The sequence below is a fragment of the Perca fluviatilis genome, chromosome 7 (assembly GCF_010015445.1).
Source record: "Perca fluviatilis chromosome 7, GENO_Pfluv_1.0, whole genome shotgun sequence".
NCBI classification, from domain to species: domain Eukaryota; kingdom Metazoa; phylum Chordata; class Actinopteri; order Perciformes; family Percidae; genus Perca; species Perca fluviatilis.
The window spans coordinates 9274803-9291449 of record NC_053118.1 but is presented as its reverse complement, the minus strand read 5'-3'; positions in this window follow the sequence as shown (position 1 = coordinate 9291449).

Genomic DNA, 16647 nt, shown 5'->3' with positions numbered 1-16647 from the left:
AGCGCAGTGCTCTAGTGGGACAATAGGGTATTAGGAGCTTTACTAGATATGATGGTGCTAGACCATTTAGAGCTTTGTAGGTCAAGAGAAGGACTTTAAACTCAATCCTGGATTCAACAGGAAGCCAATGCAGAGAAGCTAATACAGGAGAAATATGATCTCTTTTCTTAGTTCTTGTGAGAACACGCGCTGCAGCATTCTGGATCAGCTGGAGAGTCTTAAGAGACTTATTTGAGCAACCTGACAGTAGGGAATTACAATAGTCCAGCCTGGAAGTAACAAATGCATGGACTAGTTTTTCAGCGTCGTTTTGAGACAGGATATTCCTAATTTTGGCAATGTTACGAAGATGAAAAAAGGCTGTTCTTGAGGTTTGTTTTAGATTGGCATTAAAGGATATATCCTGATCAAAGATAACTCCTAAATTTCTAACAGTGGTGCTGGAGGCCAGGGCAACACCATCCAGAGTAGCTATATCTCTAGATAATGAAGTTCGGAGGTGTTTAGGGCCCAGCACAATAACTTCAGTTTTGTTAGGGTTTAACATCAGAAAATTATAGGTCATCCAGGATTTTATGTCCTTAATGCACGCTTGAAATTTAGCTAGCTGACTGGTTTCGTCTGGTTTGATTGAGAAGTATAATTGGGTGTCATCCGCATAACAGTGAAAGTTAATTGAGTGTTTTCTAATAATATTGCCTAGAGGAAGCATATATAAGGAGAATAGAATTGGTCCAAGCACTGAGCCTTGAGGAACCCCATGGCTAACTTTAGCGTACTTGGAGGATTTATCATTAACATTCACAAATTGAGATCGATCAGAGAAATAGGACCTAAACCAACTCAGAGCAATTCCTTTAATGCCAACCAAGTGTTCCAATCTCTGTAACAGGATTGAATGGTCAATTGTGTCAAATGCAGCACTAAGATCTAGTAAAACAAGAATGGAGACAAGACCTTTGTCTGCAGCAGTTAAAAGGTCGTTAGTAATTTTCACCAGTGCCGTCTCTGTGCTATGATTCTTTCTAAATCCTGATTGAAAGTCATCAAATAAACTATTGCTATGTAGAAAATCACATAACTGATTAGCAACCACCTTCTCAAGGATCTTGGATAGAAAGGGAAGGTTAGATATAGGTCTATAGTTTGCTAAGACTTCAGGATCCAGGGTGGGTTTTTTCAGAAGAGGTTTTATCACAGCTACTTTAAATGACTGTGGTACATAACCTGTTAATAGAGACATATTGATCATATCTAGTAATGAGGTGTTAACCACAGGTAATGCTTCTTTGAGTAGTCTCGTTGGGATGGGGTCCAAGAGACAGGTAGATGGCTTAGCTGAGGATATCTTTAACATTAATTGTTGAAGGTCTATAGGATAAAAGCAGTCTAAGTATATGTCGAGACTAGTCTTTATTTCTAACGACTCTGCGTTTAAAGGTGAACCGTTAGAAGTTGAGTGTAAAAGGTGATGAATTTTATCTCTAATTGTTGTAATTTTATCATTGGGGGGCAGGTGGACCCATAGTCCACCTGCCCCCCTCCCTTTTTCATCTGTATCTTGTTTTGTTCTACTTGTTTTGTTTGCTCGTTTTGTTTTGTTATGTTTTTATAATCTACCCTGCCCTGTAAAGCGACTTTGAGTCCATGAAAAGCGCTATATAAATTCAATTTATTATTATTATTATTATTATTGAAGAAGCTCATGAAGTCATCACTACTCAGAGCTAGAGGAATAGATGGCTCAGTAGAGCTGTGACTATCTGTCAGCCTGGCGACAGTGCTGAAAAGAAACCTTGGGTTGTTCTTGTTTTCTTCTATTAGTGATGAGTAATAGTCTGATCTGGCCTTTCTTAGGGCCTTCCTATAGGTTTTGAGACTTTCTTGCCAATCCAAACGAGATTCTTCCACCTTGGTGGAACGCCACTTACATTCGAGGTTTCGCGAGATTTGCTTTAATTTGCGAGTTTGGGAGTTATACCACGGTGCTAGTTTCCTTTGCTTCATCATCTTCTTTTTCAGGGGAGCGACAGAGTCTAAGGTCGTCCGTAGGCATGTCGTAACACCGTCTACAAATGCATCAATTTGAGAGGGACTGAGGTTAACATACAGGTCCTCTGTTATGTTAAGGCATGACATAGCGTTGAATGCTGTTGGAATATCTTCTTTAAATTTAGCTATAGCACTGTCAGATAAGCATCTGGTGTAGGAGCTTTTATCTAATTTAATATAATCAGGTAGTAAGAATTCGAAAGTGATTAAAGAATGATCTGATAATACCGAATTCTGCGCAAATATTATTAAATCCTCAATTTCAATACCATATGCCAGCACAAGGTCGAGGGTGTCGCCTTGTGCACACTCTGACTGAAACCGATTGAATCCAGTAATGAGTTGAAAGCAGTACTAAGGCTGTCATTGTCAACGTCCACATGGATATTAAAATCACCTACAAGAAGTACTTGGTCTGATTTAAGGACTAAACATTATAAAAACTCTGAGAATTCAGATAAAAATTCAGAATACGGACCTGGAGCCCTGTAAATAACAACGAATATAATTGGCTGTAATGTTTTCCATTTTGGATGTTGAAGATTAAGAACAAGACTTTCAAATGAGTTATAATGTAATTTAGGTTTAGGAGTAATTAACAGGCTTGCATCAAAGATGGCTGCAACTCCCCCTCCTCGGCCTGAGCCTCTAGGAATTTGAGTATTAATATGGCTGGGAGGAGTGGCTTCATTTAGACTAACATAGTCTTCATGGCCCAGCCAGGTTTCAGTAAGACAAAATAAATCAATTTTATTATCTGATATCAACTCGTTTACCAATACTGCTTTAGAAAAATTTTTTTTTTTTGAACAGTTGCACATTTTAATTCCAATTAGGTTGTTAAGTATAGCGCATCTTTTGTTTACCTTTGATTTAACCGATCTGAGCCGGGGACAGACAACGTGCTTATTAGACTATGAGTGGGCGCGACTGCTCCAACGGGCAGCCAGAAGGGGCGTAGCACTGCACCTCTGATTACTAATATCAAACTTGGGTTGTCATGGTTTATGTCTGATAAATTCGTTCAGATTTTTTGATAAGAGAGCGGCACCGTCCCAGGTGGGATGAATGCCGTCTCTCTCAATCAGACCAGGCTTTCCCCAGAACACGCCTCCAGTTATTCACATAGCCCACATCAGCGCTGTACCACCCCGACAACCAGCGGTGGAAGGATGACGACGGCTGTACATTTCATCATTGGTCAGGTTTGGCAGGGGTCCAGAGAAAACTACTGAGTCCGACATTGTCTTTGCGTATGCACAAAGTGACTCAACATTCATTTTAGTGATCTCCGATTTACGACCATTACCACCTACGTGAACTATGATCTTACTGTATTTACGGTTCTTTTTTGCCAGCAGCTTTAGATGGGTTTCTATATCGCCCGCTCCAGCCCCGGGGACACATATGACCGTAGGTAGGCCTACTGTAGCCGCCGGGGCCGCTGGCTTCACATATCGCAGTATAGAGCTCCCAATAACCAGAACTGGCTTCTCAGCGGGTGTATCGCTGAGTAGGGAGAAACTGTTAGAGAGGCGAAGACGCTCCGGTTTAGAGCGACCTTCATCATGTGCACTCCCTGGTCTAGATCTAACGCTACGCTTCCCTCGGACAGTCACCCACTCGCCCGGCTGCTCGGGGTCTGCCGGGCGACAGCTAGCAGAAGCTACAGAAGCTACAGTATGTTGGCCCGCATTAACTACATGGTACTGGCTAGCTACGGAAGCATACGATTCTGATTCCATGGTGCGGAGCCGTGACTCAAATTCACTAAGCCTTGCCTCCAAAACAGCGAATATACTACATTTATTACATGTATCGTTATCACTAAAGGAGGCAGGGGAATAGCTAAACATTTGACACACAGAGCAAGAGAGAGCAGGAGAGGGAGAGGAATTAGCCATTGCTAATGGCTAAGCTAAAGTAGCTAACAGTGTTTTAACAATTGTAAATTCAGCGAGTCAGTCGCTGTAAGTGAAGCTAAGTATAAGTGCTTGAGTAAAACAATTGTAATTCAAATGCAATCCAGGCAAATAGCTGCTAATTTAAACAGTGAAGCAGAGTTCAGTAAGTTTTTGCCGGAGCAGCAAACTAGCGTTTGTAACACGGGAACACCGGAAGTGACACAATACGCTCACCTTACACGTCGGCACGTCACGTCTGTGAATCAAAGATAATGTCAGGGTGTTTTTATAGTGGCCCTGAGGTACAAAATACAACAATGTACAAAACCCAATAACCAAAAAGAAAGCACAGCAAAACAGAAAACACATTTTACAAAACGCATTAAAGTGGACATATTATGCTTTTCCGTATTTTCTGTCATATCTACAATGTTAGAATGTCAGATTTTCATGTTAAACGTGGCCAAAACAATGAAAATTAAAGCTGCAAGCAGCATTGGACGGGCCCTCGCACCTCCTTGCACGTTGGGGTTACTGGCGGATGCCGCGCCTTGCCACCGTCACTAACTGGCACTGCAAATCGTCACTAATGAAAAGGGAACTCTCTGCTGAGTTCAATGATACCTCACACAACACTCTACGTCATACAGTTCATTAGCTGTGAAAGGGGGCGTGGCTAAAGCTTAGAGGGCGGGCCAAACCATGACCAATGAAAACGGAACTCTCTGCTGAGTTCAATGATACCTTACACAAGAAACGGGTCATTAGTTATTAAAGGGGGCGTGGCTTAAGCATATGGGGCGGGGCAAACCATCATCAATTAAAAAGGAACTCTTTGCTGAGTTCAATGATACCTTAGCCTGGGAAAACCCTGATGAACTCCCGGCAAATTTGAGATTTGCTCTGCAAGAGCCCATTCAAGCCCATTTCCAATTTTTCCAAATCGAGGCACCAATCAGAAGCGTTGAGGCGGGCTTTACACGATGATGATAGCGCAGCGACGGCGAGCAGCTTTTTGTTTACATTCAACATGACGGCTACCGAAGCGCAGCAACCCGTTGATGCCGCTGTCGCTGCTACGTCACCCAGATCATTGGTCTGATTGGTTGAAGGACTATCCAACTGCGCCCCAGAGGCATTTGAGCGGCGTCCGTTGGTGACGCCCCTTTGGAAATGAGCTGCGAATGAACCTTGGCCAGACCCACTCTCAGTTACAACTGGGAAGGGTCTGGTTTCAACCAGGCTAATGATACCTCTCACAAGAGTCTACCTTAAATGGTTCACAAGTTATGAAAGGGGCATGGCCTGAGTACATGGGCATGGTTCAGTATCACATGTAGACCACACATTCTCAATATCATGTAAATTGGATGATGTTTGTCATTTAAGGCAGATTTCCTGTTGCCAGCATGGGGCACTATGACCAAAAGTCAATTTTGACCTGTAGATGACCTCAGGCCTGGACTCTTGTTGATCATGGGAAATTCCAAGCAGAATGACCAATGTACACTCTAGTTACAGCCACTTGCTCGTTCATCGCTAAACACTGAAAATGGCCGCCATGCCACGCCCACACCGTTTGACAAAAAGTTTTGCTTTTAATAACTTTTCATCTTTAAGGTGTTGAGATGGCACACACCAAATTTGAAGTCCATCGGATGAGATCTGTAGGAAGAGTTCGTTAAAGTACATTATCTTAACTTTTAGGCCTACTTCCTGTTGCCACTAGGGTGCGGTGACGTTGAGCCAATGTCGTAGTGCTAAATATTGAGTAGCTGCATGCTAATGCAAAGATAGCTGTAATTTTGGGAGAGGGCTTAAAGAGACAGACGCTCCTACAGAGCATCTCATACAGAGGGTGAATACAGGTACAGCAGCCATGGGCAGTATGAGAAAAATAAAGTTTTTTTTTTTTTTACATTCAAGCATGTAAACATGTTCTAGAACAAACACAAAATATGTATTAAGTATTATCCTTGCCTGAGTGGATTCAGGACTTCCTAGAGACCCCTGGCTGTGAGCCTTCACTCCAACCTGCTATCAGGTTGTCTTCTCTCCAGCCTGCTAGCAGTCAGCTACTTCTCCTGTGTCCGGCGCCCCAGAGATTTTGCCGGTTTGGATTGCACTTTTAACTATTCTGACCTGTCTGGTAAATGCATTGAAATGGCCCGGGATACACATGTTGCTATGTCTGCTTTTCAAAATAAGATGGAATATAGAAATAAGATTCATTGGATTATATTCACAGCAAGTATGAAACATGTTATGAAAAATGTATTCTTTGATTTGGGGTTGCAGGACAGAAAAATTCTGACAATGAAAATTAGGCACACCCCTGACTACTGACTTAAAATCAAGCATTTTTACTGTAATTTAGAAAATGTCCTAAATGAATGTTACTGGACATATAGTTTTTATATATTATCTATGTGTTTGTAGCGTGAAGGGCCTACAACTTGTAAAATGACAAATGAATTAACCATGACCTTGACATTATTTTTCCTATATTAAGGTGCTATAGTAATCAGGAGGGTGTTGTATGCATGTGTTGTGAACAGCGCGGGCCACCAGTCCTTCTTCTCTGAGATGCGTTGTGGAAACCTGCCTCTCTTTCATAATGTGTTGCGGTGCAGCAAGTGGCCCTGTTAGATTGTGTTAAATAGTTTCCATGGAGGGTGAAAATAGCCTGTGGGCTCCCATAGCATATGGCTGTCAGCAACCTAACCTTTGAGTTGTCATGGTTATAGCCAGGCAAGTGTTTTAGCCACACAATTATTACTATTATTCGTGGGTGTTTGTTTTTAATGGGAAATACTAGCCATGGCAACACGTAGGCACTGACCTATAATAGAAGCATGAGTTCCTGTCAGTAGAAGTCATGCATACATCATATCATGGAATTTTTTCTATCTGCTGCCTACTGAAGAATATACAGTATAACCCTGCCCAGTGGGTAACTCTGTGCATTTACCTGTACAATTGTTTTATGTCACGTCATAATTTAGCTTAGTTTCATTGGCCGCCAGGCTGGGGTGGGTGGTGGCTTTTCTGCGTCACACAGCCGTGGGGGACGCGCAACAATAATGGGATGGCGGAGGTTGGGTTTAGGAAAAAACAACGGGGAAAGGACGCCTCACACGCCGGAAAACGGCCGCTGGGGAGGATGCCTCACACGCCAGGAGATGGCTGTGGGGAACGCGCGACAATAACGGTAAAGTTAACGGGGAAACAAAACGCCACACACTGGACGCGATCCCCGGTCTTCGGGGTGAAAATCCTGAATTGTTTGACCCAACCAACCTCCTTAAGCGGATTTTTGGCATTTCATACTACTCTCTACCGTATTCGTGCTGCGATCACGACATATGCTTCCCATTTAAATACATTAGTTTACATTTTCGTGCTGGCCACCACGAAAAAAACGCAAAAAACGTCCCCATGAACACGAATCAATAGATTAAATTTCACGAACTGCCATGAGACTGAGTTGCACGTCGGCGTCTTTAATGTTTACCGAAAGATCTGTCAAGCGAGTGCCAATGCCGTTGGACGCTACACCGCCTGACGAGGGATGAGGAGTGGGCGCCGGAGTCGGCAAGCGGGTAGACAGCGAGAGACAGTGAAAATTGGTTTACTTTTAAAAAAATAAAAATAAAACTTGTTTCGGGGAGAATAAAACTACTCTGGGCTGAAAAAAAGGCTCAGGATGCAGCAAATATTGGTATAATATGAAAATGGCTGGTGGATTTAAGACTAAAAGTAATAATTGATTGAATTAATCAAATTGTAACATGTGTCAGTGGCTTGTTGATCTTTACATTGTTAGTTAATTTCCTATCCTGCCCTGGGCTGGGACACACATTCATAGTTAACAGTATATTCAATCTTTAAAATTATATTCAAAGTTAAAGACAAGCTAGCTGGTCATTAGTTTGAGCAGAACTCTTAAGGAGTAATGGGAAATGAAGGCACCTCCTGTAAGAGAGGTAAAGAAAGAGGCGGACAGAGAGCAGTACCCAGCATACAGAAGTAGGCGTACGTCTCTTGTTAACAAGCTGTCAGATCAAAGGTAAGCAGGACAAAGGCTTTTTCTATCCAAGCCTCATCCTTGCCTCCACTCACCTCTGCTCTTCCCTCTCTTTGGCTTCCCCCCTGAACGCAGCCTGCACTTCATCACACCACGCACTGTTTGACCGCTCTCAAGACTTGTACTGAATAAAGAAAGGAAGAAGAATGAAGAGGTCCCAGGTATATAACAGAAGGCTAAAGTAATACTTAATGTCTTTTTCAGAAAACTCTACAGCCTTTTATAGCCGTTTGCTGTTATGAACACACAGAAAATTAGCTTTTCCTTTTTTGGGAAAGTGGCATAGTACAAAGAAAGTAAGGTATTACACAAATACGCATATACAATAGTTACTATTAAACCTCAGTGTCAATACTTGAACTATGAACTATTTAAAACTGATCTCTTGACAAATCATCAGGGTCCGGTTTTTCAAAAGTAATCCACTAGGATTTTGGATAACGGATTGGATCAAATCTTGAAAATGGGTTTTTCAAAAGAAAAAACGGATTACATAATCGGATTAGATCACGTAATCCAATCTTGGTTTTGATCCGGATCAAACCTTTAGTTTGGGTTTTTCAGAACTTTTTTGTAGGATTTGGATCACTTTGATCCAAAAAATCTGGATTAAACTGATCCCATCAGAAGGGTGGATTCAGCGTGGATTTCATGCGCAAAATGTAATGAAAACTTTAAAAATGTATCAAATAATACTATATTTGGATCATGCAGTATCTTACAAGATATCCTATTTATTCATAAGGTTTTAATTTTATTTGTTCATCCGTCAGGCTACAGTGATTAGGTAGGCTTTAAGATGATGATTACAAGGCACTTCTGCAAAAAGAGACTGAAAGGGCAGAAGCACAGCTTCGTCTGGCAGAGGAAGAACTGACTCTGACCAAACTGCAGCAAACCAAGGCCGGACTTGAGATCCGCCTCCTAAAGGCTACGCTCAGACAAGCTGGTCTCTCCACATCAGGTCTGAAATTATTGTGGAGTATTTGACATTAAGTCTTTTTTTTTATTGAATACATCTATATTTGAAACTTGTTATGAATATCCTCAATGTACGGTGTTTGTGTTGTAGGTCTCAGATGAGCGGACTGCTGGAAGAGGATGGGGTGGGTTTTTTTCTTGTTTTTAGTTTTTTTTAAATGTGTGTGTTTTCATTTCAAATATGAATAAACTTATATTGACCCCACACTGGCTATTCTACTTGTTGCTCTTTACATATCTATGGTTCTACATTGTGATTTCCTATCCTGTTTGACACTGGTTATCCAGATTTGGTGATCCTGAAAAGTTCCTATCCGGATCAGATTGATCCAATCCGATGTTGCTTTGAAAAACTGCCTCAAAAGTAAGCTGGATTACGTGATCACGGATCGCAAAAAAAAGGATTACTAAATCCGGATCAATTTTATCCGGATTAAACCTTTTGAAAAACTGGGCCCTTGCGATCAGATCTAACCATGGTGACAAACGTGATTGATTCACAATAAACAGTTGCCCCATGTATTCTGTTTTTATGTGAAGCAGCAGCAGTAGGAAATGTTGGGTTATCACTAGCAGAAACTTAATACAGCTCCGACATGATTGGAGGTGGGTGGACAGGGAACAGTGAGGCTGACATCAATGGGATCAAATTAAAAGCATTAATGCTAATTACACGTTGCATCGTTTTCTGTGCACCTCTCGTGCGTGGAGCCAATTTGAACTTGGAAATGGCGGACTCCAACAATAACAATGAAAACTACTGAGAGGTAATTACTGAATGTAAGTAGATTAAATGGCCATTGCAAGAAAATGCAGACCATAAATAGCATCAGAAATTGGGTGACATTTGATATACATTTTAAAGATTATACCTTTTAAATGCAATATAGAGCCCCACTAAATTATACATAAAGAAGATCTCTTGAATACATATTGTTAAATTGTGCTGTGTTTGTACAAGTTTGGTAATTTACCAAGCTTTATATTTTTTAGACCTTCACAGAAAGACTTTAGCCCCCATGAGAACTTAAAGAATTGTAGAAAATCAAGTGCCCTGTTTGGTAAGCTCAATGGTGTTTTTTGCCCCCAACTGCTCCTTCCTTCAAGGCACCTAACCCTAACCTTAACCCTAACCATAACCAGTGCCTAATCCTAGTGCCGTTGGGGGCAAAAAACACCGATAAACGTTTGGTAATCTAGTCTGCAGGTGTGGGGAAGTCATCCTCTGGGGACCATGAATACCCATGGCAAATATCCAGATCAACTGATCGATTTTTTTACTAGTGCACAACTCAACATCTTAAAAAAACACCACAATAACATACAATATTTAACAATTTGGTCATTCATTGTCCAGGAAGATAGAATGTAAACCATTGGAGACATGACAAAAAAAAATATCAGCAACAATTACAATCTCAACGGTTCCTATAGTGTAGTACCAAGAAGGGTCATGTGGGAACAGTTTTTTAGTGAAGTTCAACGTTCTTTTTGTGTGCACTGTGTGTGTGTGTGTGTGTGTGTGAGTGTGAGTGAGTATGTGTGAATACTCCAATAATCTGTTTGGCTATTCAAAAATGTCTTAGGCGAGTTCCACTAGGGGAATTTGTGTTCATAACCTTTGCATGGCTAAAGTTCTGGCTATGTCCCTGACAGAGAGGCCAGACAGGATAGATCCTTCAGTTGCCTTTCATCCTGGATATCTTGTACAACAGACAAAATACATTTAAAAATAAATCCCTGATGCTTTGGAGTCAAATAAGCGCAATACGCTGGCAGAAACCCTGGATACATGACAGAATCTATTTTACAGTTATATTTAGGATTTCTTAAAGTGCTCATATTATGCTCATTTTCATGTTCATAATTGTATTTAGAGGTTGTACCCGAATAGGTTTACATGGTTTAATTTTCAAAAAACACCATATTTTTGTTGTACTGCACATTGCTGCAGCTCCTCTTTTCACCCTGTGTGTTGAGCTCTCAGTGTTTTCTGTTGGAGATGGTAAGTCCCTTTGGGGTGGACTTTGGGCTTTTTCACTTTGTAAACCTATTACATGCACAAAAAAGATATATAACACAATAGAGGAAAGGGAAAAAGCCAAAAAGCATAATATGAGCACTTTAAGTTAAGATAAGATATGAGGTCTGAGATAGGATATGACATCATGGTAGATAAAGTAGAAATAGGCTACCAATTAAGCTATTAAGTATAGTAGAGTAAAAAATAAAATAAAAATGATCTTGTCCCCATGTCTAAACGAGAAACTGAAAGAGTAGAAGCACAGATACTCCTGGCAGAGGAACAAATAAACTGCAGCAAAACAAAGCCAAACTTCAGAGCCGCCTCCTAAAAGCAGGGCTTGGAAATGCTGGTCTGTCCTCTTCAGATGAAGAAGAACCCTGAACATTCTTTATTTTGTTAACTATTGGACATTTAGCCTTTATTTGTTTTGTTTTTAAGACGTTTTCAAAATATCCACAATGTATTTGTTTGTGTTGTTGTTGTTGTTGTTGTTTTTATTTGTTGTGGCTCAGATGAGGGGTCATAAAATAAATTATGAATGGAAGTGGATGATATTTTTGTCTCAAAATAAGAAACACTTACAGTGACCCCATGTTGGCTCTTCTACCTGTTCTTTACATAGCTGGTAGCCCTCATTGTGATATGTTGTCCCATTTAGAGCACTGGTAATCCGGATTTGGTAATCTTGAAAACTGTGTATCTGGATCAGGGTGATCCAGTCCAATGTTGCTTTGAAAAACCGGCATAAAAGTAAAACAGATTACCTGATCCTGAATAGCAAAAAATGGGATTACCAAATCCGGATCATTTTGATCCAGATTAAATGTTTTGAACAACTGGCCCAGGAAGATAGGATTTTTCCTATCTTTGAAACTTAAGTTAACATAGGACAAGCAGTTGGGATATTTTTCTGTAATAAGGCCCCAGGGCTCATAGCAGCATGACCAAATGGCATATAGCTACAGTCTACTAACAACCTTACATATTTTTACTTTTGGAAAATTAAATAAAAAATGAAACTACCAACACAATCAGCAGGCACTGGAGGTTTGGGAACACACTGGCTTGTCTGATCAATCCTGCTATCTGTTGTTTCCAATAGCACTGAGGTATGGAGGGAGCCACAGAAACACTGGCAAGTAGCAGGTCAATACTTCAGGTTGTTGGCTATGAAAGGATTGGTTAGTCTAAATGCCGGGTACATCTGATCATCATTGTCAGTCAGGTAAATGAGTTAACTGTAGCAGTGTGTGGTGTCCCGATAGTTCAGAAGAATAATGTTGATACTCAGTGCTCGTTAGCCTGTGGTAATAAGTTATAAGTTATAGGTTGGGATATAGGTGGGGCCCGTGTGTGTGTGTGTGTGTGTGTGTGTGTGTGTGTGTGTGTGTGTGTGTGTGTGTGTGTGTGTGTGTGTGTTAACCAAGTGTACATTTTGTGTTCAACAGTATGTTTCTTTTAAATATGCACAGGCTGTGTAAGCAAAACTCCCTCTAGGACAGCAAAGATTATATCTATACTATTCCTGCAGCTTGCAGAGTTTGGAGGGTTACTGCAGCAGTGGAAACATAATACACACATAGTATTAACACAATTATCGCAATACTTCATTATTTCTTTAGTTATCAGCTTTATGTAGCCTACAACATAATTGCTTCACTTCCACTATATACCCAAACATCCTGTTTTCATCAAAACGAGCAGTCCTCCGACCTGGAGAAATAACATTGGTCTCTACGAGCAGCCGGCAGTGAGACGGCAGTTAGACCGGAGTGAAAATATCTATTGATTTAATGATTAAATAAGGTAGTGTTTCCAAACTTATTTTTTAAATGTAAGTGCTCTAGTACAACTAGCAGGAGACAAGTTATAATTGAGGTAAGTTTGGAGACACTACCTTATTTAATCATTAAACTAATAGATATTTTTGTGTCTGTGTTGTAGTTTGTAGACGGTCCCTAAGCACTCGTCTTACTGCCGTCTCACCGCCAGCTGCTCATAGATACCAATGTTATTTCTCCAGGTCGGAGGATGGCTCGTTTTGATGAAAATTTGTTTGTAGCTCGTTGTTAACCTTACTACGTTAGGAAAGATGCATCATTTGTGATTTAATAACATTTCGCTATAGAGTAATTGATAGTTGTTGTTTTTTTTTACTTTGCTGACTTTTATAAAACCGAGGGAACGGATTATGAATCCGTGCTCACAGTTTATGAAACCGAGGGAACGGATTTTTATTCTGTGCGCACGGTTTAGTTTTTTTTTTCTCTGTTACAGTGCCATGCACTACAATTTTTTTTTTTTTTAGCTTTTTGAGATAGACAATCCAACAGTCATCTTCACTTTACGTAAAGATTGGCCTGGTGTGTGGAAGTGTGAAAGTAAGCAGGGTCTGAACTTCTCTCACAAGCTCTCTTTTGTCACTCTATTATATTCACTATTTTTGTCACTTCTTGAGTGTATTCTCGAGTATAACACAGTGTTATTAACACCATAAATTTAAAGAGACTGTCCAAAAGTGTGTGCTGTTATCCCCATTATCACGCCTTACCCCTCTGTAAACACATTTGTCTTTAGACGTAGTGGTACAATGCTTCATACATACGCATAAAGTTGAATCCAGGCTACTTCATGCAAATCAGGGACCGTTGTCAATCTAAAATAAAGACAGATTCAGCAACTGCATAGCCTATTTCTTGCATAAAAAGTTTTCAGAAACACATTTCGGTGAACTATATTTGTAAAATAAGCGAAAGTTTCCAAAAGAGCCAGCTACGTTGTTCTGTTTTGAAATCAGGGAGCAGACACCCCATGAGTGAAGCATTCATCCAATCAGTAGCAGCTTTTGCGGTTGTAGGAGGATGAAGCCTGTTTTCTTTGCATGTCGGTGGTCATTACCATTGGTCATTGAGAAATTGATAACTGCCAGTGGCAAGGGTCGGCAAGCCCATCAAGCGTCCAATGGTGGGAAGCGGCACGATCCCTTCCATCAAAAAATGCCCCTGAGTACACGTACCATCAGTATTTTCCTCCCCCAGGAACAGCTTCTTATTTTCATTTCATTGCTTGTCAATTTCCTCCACGGTGAAATCCCCTGAATAGAAACTCTTAACAGGCATTTGCCACCTTGAAGGATGTAATTAAATGGAGTCAGATCTGAATGCACAGCTTTTTCGACTAAATATATCCTGTTTGGATGTGTTGATGGTGATTGGGGGAGGGGGTGCTGTCAGACCTCCAGAGGACTGACAGTGACAGACATTCAGGTAGAGGGAGCTGCCAGCTCCACTCTCAACTCAAAGCAGATGTAAGCGGCAGCTTGTTCCTATTGATTAATGTCCTCTAGCACTTTACTACTGAGGACTTCAAATAGAGGTTTGATGCATATAATAAGCCGCCAGTCACCCTCTGAAAGAAAGAAAGAAAGAAAGAAACTTTTAGTGAAGCTACCAGCTGTGAAGAAGCAATGCTGACTCGGAGGCTATCTGCTCTGATTGTCTGTGGTGCTATGTTTATAATGGCCACCAGAGAAAAGGGAAGTGAGGCTTTTCTTTGTTGCATTGACTGAATGGCATGACTTGTGAGTACTCCCTTCGTGGGAATACCTGCTTAACTGAGAGATCGCCTGAATGTCTGGCTCACTTCACAAGCATTCAAGACCACTACAACAATGCTTCTTTTGCGATTGACTAATGGACACAGAGGATCCATTAACACTTGTCATTTCAAGTGTCTTGTATCCAGATGAGATTGTAAACATTTTTACTTACACGTTACATTTATGGCTCTCAGGTGGCCAGATCACAAATCTGATCACAATCTGTCTTGGTTTTCATAGCTACATGTAAATCAGGGTTTTTAACTGACACAAACTCCAGAAGAAGAATGACTACCCTTTAGCAGTTGAATTACAACAATAACAGTTTAGCTAGCCAGCTAACAACTATAGATTCACTAACTAACTAACTAACTAACTAACTAACTAGCTAACACTAAACACGTGACTAAATCATATTTATGAACTGCGAGCAAGATAAACGATTTATCTTCACCTTGTTCAGGTCCCATTTTGACCTGGTACTAAATCCAATCTGAGTGATCGGATCACAAGTGGACAGCTCTAAGTACAGGTGTGAATGCACCCAAGACGCATTACTGTATTTACACACTGCCGCCGACTTAAGCTGCAAAGAAGCTCTGGCCGCCCTGTCAAGGACGCTTGTCAAAAAGTACGAAGAAGCTTTGTGTTGAGCTCATGTTCAACACACGATTGAAGAAAAAAACACAAGCAGCCACTGCACGGCCAATACACGGACACTAGAAACCTTTTTATAAATTACATATATAATGACGGAATTTGTATTGTTTGTTGGTCGCAGCGGTGTCTGTTAGCAGTTAGCTCGCTCGTTAGCCGCTGAACCGCAGCAGAATGCAGGCAGAGCGAGCAGCCGCCAGTTTGATCCGTGCAGGACTTCACTGTGAGCGGCCTGTTTAGAGACAAGGTGACCGGCAGGTAACGTTAACTGGTCCCTATACGCAAACAACGTCATATCATAAATGATAGGGAACCCAGCAACGGCGATTATGAGCTTTTCCTCCATTTTCTCGGAACTAATGTTTTGGTAGGAACGAAAGTTTACATCGTATGTTTCTCTGGAATCAGTCAGCGCGAAGGACGTCTATATTCCGATTGGTTGCTGGCGTTTGCCACTGCTTGCCGCTGAACCGTGTCATAGCTCATTACCATAAAGTTGACCTACTTTCAACTTTCTGATTGACGCTCTGGTGATGAATGACTTCCGGTAACTTTAGAAGCTTGAGTCGGCGGCAGTGTGTACATACAGTGTATGCATTGAGATCCGATCACCCAGACCACATTCCGAGGTGGTCTGGGCCATATGTGGCCACGTTCTTATAGTGTAGTGCAGTGTGTACGAGAGTCAATCGTTTGTTTTGGATGATATTATCATACCTAATTTTTAGTTTCATAAAACGTATTCACCAATATGTAGGATATTACTACAGACGTTCTTGTTTGTTTTTTTATTTTTTTGGGGGGGGTGCTTTCCTGACCTTTATCGATAGGACAGCTTGAGGACAGGAAAAGATGGGGGACGACATGCAGCAGAGGTCTGTATTCGAACCTACGGCCTGGCCAATGATTCAGCCTACATGGGGCACTCACTCTACTGGGTGAGCTAGAGGTCGCCCCAGACATTCTTGTTCTTATGATGCAACTTCTCATTTAGCTATTTAGTAGTCTGACATTGCCAGACCTATCTCCTCACCGCTGGAGTAAGCCAGTGAGCCTGAGTGGTAAAAGCTGTAAAAACGGTTTCATTTCCTATAAATTCTTTAATTCTATTCAATAAAAGTCCCCCCTGTTATTTCGTCATTTAAAAACTTTTATTATGAAGCAACAAAATCAGGAAATGTTGGACCTTCATTAGCAGTAACTTAATATGACTCCTATAATACTCAATACAATTCCTGCACTAATCCAGCATTACTAGTTAACCTATTCCCATCATCCTGTGCTGACACTCTGGACTGTGTAGCTTCTCTGAATCTAAAAAGAGTCCATGCCAACAGTGTTG